Here is a 10,321-nt window from a genome sequence, read left to right on the forward strand (position 1 = left end):
ATGTAATATATATATATATATATAATAATATTTTTTAAATCAACCCTAAAGCGCGCCGCCCCCCATTCCATTTCTTCTTCTTCAACGTCTTCCACACGCAGGCTGCCGCTGCCGTCCCCCAGCTTTCTCTCTTCCGCATTCGCCGGTCGCCATCCATTCTCTCCGTCTCCCTCTCTCTGTGGTGGTACCGTTTCCGTCTCCGTCGTCGGAATCTCACCGCTCCAGCTTTCGTTTGCCGCGGCCATCCATTTTCGATCTTCTTTCTGTCTCACGCAACCACGGATCTGCCGGCCGTCTCCGTCTCTACCGCAAGTGACATCCCTTCCTCCGTATACCGTCCGGTGCAACCCAAAAGTTTCGGTCTAAATCGCAGACCGTCGCCGTGTGAAATTTCGTTCGTCGTCGGGCGCAGCCAAGGCTAGACGTTCGCGTGTGCGTCGGGTGTTTCGAGCCGAGCCGTGAGTCCCGGCCAAGCCGAGCCACGAGCCAAAGACTGAGTCGAGCCGCGAGCCGAGCCGCGAGCTGAAGACTGAGTCGAATCGAGCCGAGCCGAGGACCAAGCCGAGTTAAGCCGAGAACCAAGCCGAGTTAAGCCGAGCCGAGCCGAGTTGAGCCGAGCCCTGAGCCGCGAGCCGAGCCGAGCCCCGAGCCGCGAGCCGAGTCGAGTCGAGCAGCGATCCAAGCCGAGCCGAGCCGCGAGCTGGCCAACCCAAGCAGCGAGCCGAGCCGAGGACCGAGCCGAGCCGAGCCGATCACCTCCAAGCCGAGCCGAGCCACGAGCCGGCCAACCCAAGCCGCGAGCCGAGCCGCGAGCCGAGCTCCCTGTTCACCGAGCCACCTAAGCCATATTTTTCCTCCCTCCACTTCGTATCACGCTGAGTCTTCGGTAAGGATTGTTTTTTGATGAATTCCCTAATGTTGCTATATCCGATTTGAGTTGAATATTGGAATAAGATTTGGTCCTACCTTTCATTCCTTGAAGGTATTAAGGAGTTGACGTATAAGTTCTCGGGTTTCGCGGCAGGCTTGTTTGGAGATAGCTTTCCTTTCCTTGGGTAAGTCAACGGATGTCGCTTAGGACCATTTAAAATGACTTCTACTAGTGTCATCGATTAAAACCTTCGTGTTTTTGTTTAGGTGGATCCGTTGGGCGTGGACTCGATCGAGGGGCATAACCGAGTATCAGGTAAGGGTTTTCCTACTACTGGACCTCGAATCGAGGCTGGAAACGTAACAATCCACAGGGGATTACACGTTAGTAACTGTACCGAATAAATGTATGTGTGATTGACTTTTAAGTATTGTTGCTATACTCTTGTCTGATGTAAAGGTAACGCGACCGCTAGTTGTAGCTTGTGTGCTATCGGGTGTAAGGAGTTGCTTGCGGATAGACCCCGATGCTGGATGTTCGGTATAGGGTGGTTATGTTAATGGGCTACGTTGTAGATTGGGATTTTATGTCGATGGACCCTGAAGTTTACGGTTAGGTACGTGGTAGTCATTGGTCTGGACATTGATCATGGAGTTGGTCGGGGAAGGACGGTGAGTCCGATTTTGATTGATTAGTTTATTGGGTCTAGGGGTTACCATAATGGTGTGCGAATTGGAAACGCGTATAGCAACTGATGGTGTAGTTGTTTAAACCTAACGGGCCCAGTAGTGGGTCCCTTACTGGGTATGTTTATACTCACCCTTTTCTCTTCTTTAACTTTTCAGGTAAGGGCACAGCGAGGGGCAGACCGACGAGAGGCAGGAAGGATGCGTGAAGGCCATATGGACGCGTCTGGTTTTCTTATTGCTTCCGCTGATGTTTTTTTTTTTGTTAGAATATGTGGTTTTGTGATTTTGAGTTGATGACCTGAGTTTTCATTTGAAACTTTTGTGACTGTGATTTAAAATAGGGCCCGATACTTTTTTTTTTGTAATATTTCTAACGTTTTAAGAAATCATAACCGGTCCGTTATGAATTTTATGTTGTGTGGTCGAGTTTTGGTATTGAGTAGTGACCTCAGCTTAGTCCGGAAAGTTGGGTCGTTACAATGATTCTCATCTATGAGGACAAAAAATGAAGGGTCACACTTACAAAAATTACTAAAATAGTTAGTACATTCTTGACCGAAGTAAACGGTAACTAAATGCTAAGTAAATATGAGATATTTGTGAGTTAGCATTTGGTCAAGATTGTCTTGATTCAAAGGACGAGTAATCGGTTACCCCTAGGTAGATTTTGTTCTGAACCTTTGAATTATCGTTGCAAAACATAAATAAAAAGGGTATATTATTTAAAGTTTTGCTAAATGATTGGTTTATTCAGATTATAGTTTCTAAACAAAGTATGTTTTTCAGCATGAATAGCTCGATAGTTTAATTATCTGAAAAACTTAACGGCGATAACTATGCGGCATGGGAATCAAATCTTAACACAATACTAGTTGTTGATGATTTAAGATTTGTTTTAACTGAGGAATGTCCTCAAACCCCTACCTCAAATGCAAACCGAGCTAGTCGGAAAGCATATGATCGATGGATAAAAGCAAATAAGAAAGATCGTGTCTACATTCTTGCTAGCATGTCAGATGTTTTAGCAAAGTAACATGAATCCTTAGCCACGGCTAAAGAAATTGTGGATTCATTAAAAGGAATATTTGGGCAACCAAAATGGTCCCTAAGACACGAGGCAATCAAATACATTTACACTAAACGTATGAAGGAAGGGACCTCCGTTAGAGAACATGTCCTGGACATGATGATCCACTTCAATATTGCTAAGGTAAATGGTGGTGCCATCGATGAGGCTAATCAAGTTAGTTTTATCTTAGAGTCTCTTCCGAAGAGCTTCATACCATTCCAAACGAATGCGTCCCTGAATAAGATAGAGTTTAACCTGACAACCCTTCTGAATGAGCTCCAACGATTCCATAATCTTACCAAGGGTAAGGGAAAGGAAGTAGAAGCAAATGTTACTACTACAAAAGGAAAATTCAAAAGAGGATCGTCCTCTAGATCCAAATCTGGACCATCAAAACCCAATCAAAAGATTGAAAAGAAGGGAACGGGAAAGACTCCTAAACAAAACAAAGTAAAGAAGACTAGAGAAAAAGGTAAATGTTACCACTGTGGTGAAAATGGGCACTGGCTGAGAAACTGCCCAAAATACCTTGCTCAGAAAAAAGCAGAGAAATAAGCACAAGGTAAATATGATTTACTTGCCCTTGAAACATGTTTAGTGGAAAATGAAAATTCCACCTGGATATTAGATTCAGGAGCCACTAATCATATTTGTTTCTCATTTCAGGAAACTAGTTCTTGGAAAAGTCTTTCTGAGGGCGAGATCACTCTCGAGGTTGGAACTTGAGAAATAGTCTTGACTAAAGCAATGGGAGATTTGAGGTTTGTTTTTTAATGATAGATATATCTTACTCAAGAATGTCTTGTATGCACCTTAAATGAAGAGGAATTTGATATCTATCTCTTGTTTATTAGAACATATGTATAAAATATCTTTTGAAATTAATGAAGCATTCATTTTAAGAAAAGGTATTCACATTTGTTCTGCTATATTTGAAAACAACTTATATAAGTTAAGACCAACACAAGCAAATTTTGTCTTAAATATTGAGATATTTAGAACAGCTGAAACTCAGAATAAAAGACAAAAAGTTTCTTCTAATGCCTTCTTATGGCACTTAAGACTTGGTCACATAAATCTCAATAGGATTGGGAGATTGGTTAAGAATGGACTTCTAAATCAATTAGAAGATAACTCTTTTACCGCCTTGTGATTCCTGTCTTGAAGGAAAAATGACCAAAAAATCTTTTACTGGAAAAGGTCTTAGAGCCAAAACGCCTTTGGAGCTCGTACATTTAGACCTTTGTGGACCAATGAATGTCAAGGCTCGAGGAGGGTATGAATATTTCATCAGCTTTATTGATGATTATTCTAGGTATGATCATGTTTACCTAATTCAGAACAAGTCTGATTCTTTTGAAAAGTTCAAAGAATATAAGGCTGAAGTTGAAAATGAATCAGGTAAAACAATAAAGACACTTTGATCAGATTGAGGTGGAGAGTATATGGATTTGCGATTCCAAGACTATTTAATAGAACATGGAATCCAATCACAACTCTCTGCATCTAATACGCCTCAGCAAAACGGTGTATTAGAAAGAAGGAACTGAACATTGTTAGACATGGTTCACTCTATGAAGTGTTTTGCTCAGTTACCAAATTCTTTTTGGGGATATGCTTTAGAAACAGCTATCTATATTTTGAACAATGTTCCCTCTAAAAGTGTTTCTGAAACACCTTATGAGCTATGGAAAGGGCGTAAAGGAAGTTTATGTCACTTTAGGATTTGGGAATGTCCAGCACACGTGTTGGTGCAAAATCCTAAAAAGTTGGAACATCGTTCAAAATTATGTCTATTTGTAGGTTATTCAAAAGAATCAAGAGGTGGTTTATTTTTTGACCCTCAAGAAAATAAAGTATTTGTATCAACAAATGCTACGTTTTTAGAGGAAGACCACATAAGAAATCACCAAACTTACAGTAAACTAGTATTATAAGAAATTTCCAAGAATTCTACAGATAGACCTAGTTTATCTACTAAAGTAGTAGATAAAACTAGGAATATTGGTCAAACACATCCTGCTCAAGAGTTGGAAGAACCTCGTCGTAGTAGGAGGGTTGTACGACAGCCTGATCGCTATTTGGGTTTAAGTGAAGCTCAAATCATCATACCTGATGATGGCATAGAGGATCCATTGACCTATAAACAGGCAATGAATGATGTAGATTGTGACCAATGGATCAAAGCCATGGACCTCGAAATGGAATCTATATATTCCAATTCTGTCTGGACTCTAGTAGATCAACAAAGAGAGGTAAGACCTATTGGTTGTAAATGGATCTACAAGAGAAAACGAGACCAAGCTGGTAAAGTACAGACTTTCAAAGCTCGACTAGTGGCAAAAGGTTATACACAAAAGGAGGGAATAGATTATGAAGAAACTTTCTCTCCTGTTTCTATGGTAAAGTCGATTAGAATACTCTTATCCATCGCCACTTTTTATGATTATGAAATTTGGCAAATGGATGTCAAGACAGCCTTTTTGAACAGTAATCTTGAAGAGAGTATTTATATGGTCCAACCAGAGGGGTTTATACAAAAGGGTCAATAACAAAAGGTTTGTAAGCTTCAAAAATTCATTTATGGATTGAAACAAGCATCTAGATCCTGGAATATAAGATTTGATATTGCGATCAAATCTTATGGTTTTGAACAAAATGTTGATGAACCTTGTGTTTACAAAAGGATCATCAATTCTACTGTAGCGTTCTAGTTCTGTATGTAGATGACATTCTACTCATTGGGAATGAAGTAGGTCATCTAACTGATATTAAGGAATGACTAGCTATGCAATTCCAAATGAAAGATTTAGGAAATGCACATTATGTTCATGGTATCCAAATAGTTCGGAACCAAATGAACAAAACTCTAGCCATGTCTCACACATCTTATATAGACAAAATGTTGTCAAGATATAAGATGCAGAATTCTAAAAAGGGTCTGCTGCCGTACAGATATGGAATTCATTTATCAAAAGAACAATGTCCAAAGATACCTCAAGAAGTTGAGGATATGAGTAACATTCCCTATGCTTCTGCTGTTGGGAGCCTGATGTACGCAATGTTATGTACTAGACCTGACATTTGCTATTCAGTGGGGATTGTTAGTAGATATCAGTCCAATCCTGGACGTGATCATTGGACAGCCGTTAAGAATATTCTAAAATATCTTAGAAGAACAAAAGACTACATGCTTGTGTATGGTTCTAAGGATCTGATCCTTACTGGATACACTGACTCCGATTTTCAAAGTGATAAAGATGCTAGAAAGTCTACATTAGGATCATTCACTCTAAACGGAGGAGCAGTAGTACGGAGAAGCATAAAACAATCATGTATTGTTGACTCCACTTGTGAAGCAGCAAAAAGAAGTAGTATGGCTTAAAAAGTTCTTAATAGATTTGGAAGTTGTTCCAAATATGCATCTGCCAATCACCTTATACTGTGATAACAGTGGTGCAGTTGCCAATGCACGAGAACCTAGAAATCATAAACGTGGAAAGCATATTGAACGAAAGTACCATCTTATCAGGGAAATCGTACATCCAGGAGACGTTATAGTAACAAAAATCTCCTCTGAGCAAAACATGGCTGATCCGTTTACAAAAGCTCTCATGGCTAAAGTGTTTGAGAGCCACCTATATGGTTTAGGTCTACGCAGTTTGTAAACTAGGACAAGTGGGAGACTTATTGGGATTATGCCCTAGTTTATAAATGTGTTTATTGTAATTATGTATGTATACTTTTCTCTCATTATCAATATCTAACTTACTTGGAGTTTTAGTCCAAGTGGGAGTTTGTTGGAATGTGTGTCCTAAAACTCATACTTTGTTATTTGATTCAATTATTGAATGCTATAATCTTAAAACCAATAATCTTTAAGGTCCCGAGGCTATTTACTAGTTTGTCATATATACTTGAACTTTATGTAAAGACATAAACATGAATTAAGTTCAAGTTAAAAAGCTCAAATGGTCTATAGTATATGAATAAGGTTGGGCACCTTATTCTGGATAAACACTATGGATGCGGCCCGCTCCGTAGTTAGTACAAACAATGTAACCCTGAATCGTTCATGTAGAGACATGGGAGTGGGGGCGTCCTATGTAAATGGTTTGCATAAGACTGGAACCACGAAGTAGTCACTTTTAGTTATAACACCGTAAACTATAAACTGGCTATTTCAATTCTGATGGCCTAGGTAACTTGATCTTAATCTTGAGCTAACTATGAACTTCTGTTCATTCGGTAGTATCCTTAGATTTGTATAGGTGAGGGCAGCTCAAGATCGCTGGCCCAATAAGCCTCCCATTTCAGGGGTAAGACCGAGTGGATAGCTAGAGACATAGGGTGCAAGATGGAATTTACTCCTACCCACTTCTGGGATAGTAGATAGGTTGTTCCCTTAAGAACTGAATCCAAGTCTTGAACAAGGGGCCTCACCTTCTCATTGGCCTGAGAAGGATTTTGGTTTATAGGTTAGACCTTAAACCAATTATTCAATAGTGGATCAGTGGGTCTTAAGGAGCAAGATGTAATCTCGGGGGTAAAATGGTATTTTGACCCAGCCAAGATTACGAACAACCTGTGAAGGATCGACTTACCCATTATGGTTATACCATGTGGACAAAAATATATCTATAGTGAGGAGATGACAACTTAGAGTCTTTAGTGGAATGACTATTTAGTTAACGAATGTTGATTAACTTTGGTCTAAAAGAGTTTAGCCAGTTAATCTCGGATCGTTGGAGCCCATGATCTATAGGTCCATTAGATTCCCCTACTAGCTCATATGGATTCAGCTAAGAACAAGTATGTTGAAGTAATTCGAATTGTTCGAATAATGATAAGAGAGAGAAACCAACAAATATATAAGATATAAGTCGGTAGATATAAACTTTAAGTTTTGTGTTTAAATATGATTTAAATAAATATGAATCTATATTCATATTTAAATAAATATTAATCTATATTCATATTTAAATAAATATGATTTAAATAAATATGAATATAAATTCATATTTAAAAGCTTGAAAAATTTAGAAAATGGTTAAACGTCAACATGTTGATTTTGAACTTTGACCGGATTCATATTCAAATATGATTTGAATTTTAGAAAAATGAATACGGATTCATACTCGGGAGGTTAGAATTAGTCAAAACTGGAAAAATAGTAAAAAGTCAAAAAGATGACTTTTGACTAAGAAAAGTCAAAGTTTGACTTTTGACTTAAGTTGATCAAATGACAAAAATGCCCTTTTGATTAATTACTTCATTAATTAATGGTTAATGGGCAATGTGGCAACTGATTTAGAATTAAAAGCCACTAATTTCATTAGAGAGTTAATTAATTGATTAGGTGTTGATAAGATATGAAATAATTTACATGCAAATTTGCATGTAAATTTCATATAAAACTTCTCATTACCGAATGAGAAAAGAATGACGTTTTCTCTGAAAAACACCTAAACGATTAACTCCCATCTCTCCCCAAAATTCTCTTGGCATAACCGAGTCCCACAACTCCATTCTTGGTTCTGAGCATAGTAGATCAGCTTGGTGGTTGTCCTTGCTCGTGATTTTCAAGAAGAGAAGAAGTCTTGGATCAAAGAAAAAGTTGAGAACTACAAAGGTAAGCTCATTGTTTACCTTCCTCTCTCTTCGTTTAGATTTACCGCATGGTAGTTGCATGTTAACTTTTAAATCATTTAGATGCATATAGAGTAAAGCATGATCCTTTACTTTCCACTGCAGCATGTCTCTATTGTTTGGTTTCCATCACAAATAACTTTTCAACTTCCAAATATTGCATCTCTTCAACTTCTTGATTTGACTCAATTCTAATTTCTTGGTTCGTATCGTATTATGTACTTTGTTGTATATGTATATTGTTAACTTTCAACAAAAGTTGCATTTTTTTAATGTCGTAATATTTCTTCATTTGATTGTGTATTTCTATTGACCAGGTAAATTTTCACTTAGAAATTCTCCATGGAAAATTTATTTTTGTATTTGGTGCCTAGAAAATAGTTGTTTTTTCTTCTCATGTTTCATTGTTTTAAAAAACACTATCATCTAAATTTCATTTCTTAAATAAAATCCAAAAAGCTCTTGAATAGTTAGACTCAATTTGAACATTTTTCTCTAGAGAAGACGATATCGATTTCTTAATAACCATTTTACAACTTTATAATTAACTTGACAGGTATACTTACATTTTACACCAAGTTTTTAGCACATGGTGAAAAATATTCAAATTTTAACATCTTAGTTGTTTTTTTTCGAATTAATAATAACAATAATAAATAAATAAATAAAACACATCCTAGTTGTAATTATGTCATAAAAAAATTGACAATTGTGATTATTTATGAATTGATTTTGGTGATTTTTTTTTTAAAGATGAAAACAAGAAATAAAAAAAAAAAACAAAACAAAAGACTAAAATAGGCTTTAATTTTGTAATTACCATTGTTTTCTCCTACGTAAAAAAAAAAATAAAAAACCATTTCTCTAAATTTCATTTATATATATGTACTGATCAAATGACCCATAGGACACAATATTGGGTAAGAACAAAGAAACTAAAGTGGCCAAGAACTCTTGACTCATTATTGTCTCTCTCATTGGAGTTCTTTTGTTCACTATCAATGTGACATCATCTACTGATGTCGTTTCCACCATCTGTCCAAAAACCTCAAATCCACCATTTTGTTCAAGTGTGTTGAAATCTGTAGGCCCTATAGATTTAAAAGGCATGGCTGTATACACCTTAAACCTTGCCCATACAAATGCTCGCAAATCTTTGACCCTAGCCAAGGACTTGGCACTTATATTTGACTTTAATGCTGTCAATATTGTAACTTCTGGTGCCATGACAGACATTGACGACTGTCAAGATAAGTTCGTGCAACCACCAAACGATACGTCGTTGCTTTTGAAGAATGACAAGACTCTAAATGATATATGCAACATTATTTTGGTTATATCGAATCTTCTTTGAGGGCTATGTACTTAGAGATTTTAATTATCAATAAATAAAATGAGGTTTAATTTTTAAAATTATGACATTACAATGTGATGGTGATTGTAATAGACTAATTTGGTTAATAGATAATTCTAACTAATCAAAATTACTAAATAAAAAATAATATTCGAATGACATTGCCCGTAATAGACACTATTTTGGGTAATTATGTATATATAAATACCACCTAAAACAATTTACATTGATAATTATATTTATACCATGAATAATGATATAAAACGTGGGTTTTCTTAATTTACTCGTAACAAATTATTTTGGGTAACTTTTTCATTTTTTTGCTGGACTTGAATTTTTGGTATTAATCATGCTAAATAAGAAACAATCAATTATTTCTTTTTTTATTTTTAATTTTTTCAATATATTTTTAAATATACACTTAACTATTTGAAAATTTTATTCTTAAAAATATATTTTCATCTAATTTAAAATTTAAATTTTTTAAAAAAATTGTAGGATAAAGGTAAGGTTACAAACTTACAATTTTTATTTTTATTTCATTTGTAATTTATAAACTTCATTATTTTCTTTTACGACGATATATTTTAAGAAATATAGCAATGTTTTAGGTCACAAAAACTTTAATTTCATAAAGAAGATTTACATAATTTTTATTTAATGGGTTCACTTTGAACTATTTATAAAAA

This window comes from Cucumis melo, chromosome 3 (genome assembly GCF_025177605.1).
Source record: "Cucumis melo cultivar AY chromosome 3, USDA_Cmelo_AY_1.0, whole genome shotgun sequence".
Taxonomy (NCBI): Eukaryota; Viridiplantae; Streptophyta; class Magnoliopsida; order Cucurbitales; family Cucurbitaceae; genus Cucumis; species Cucumis melo.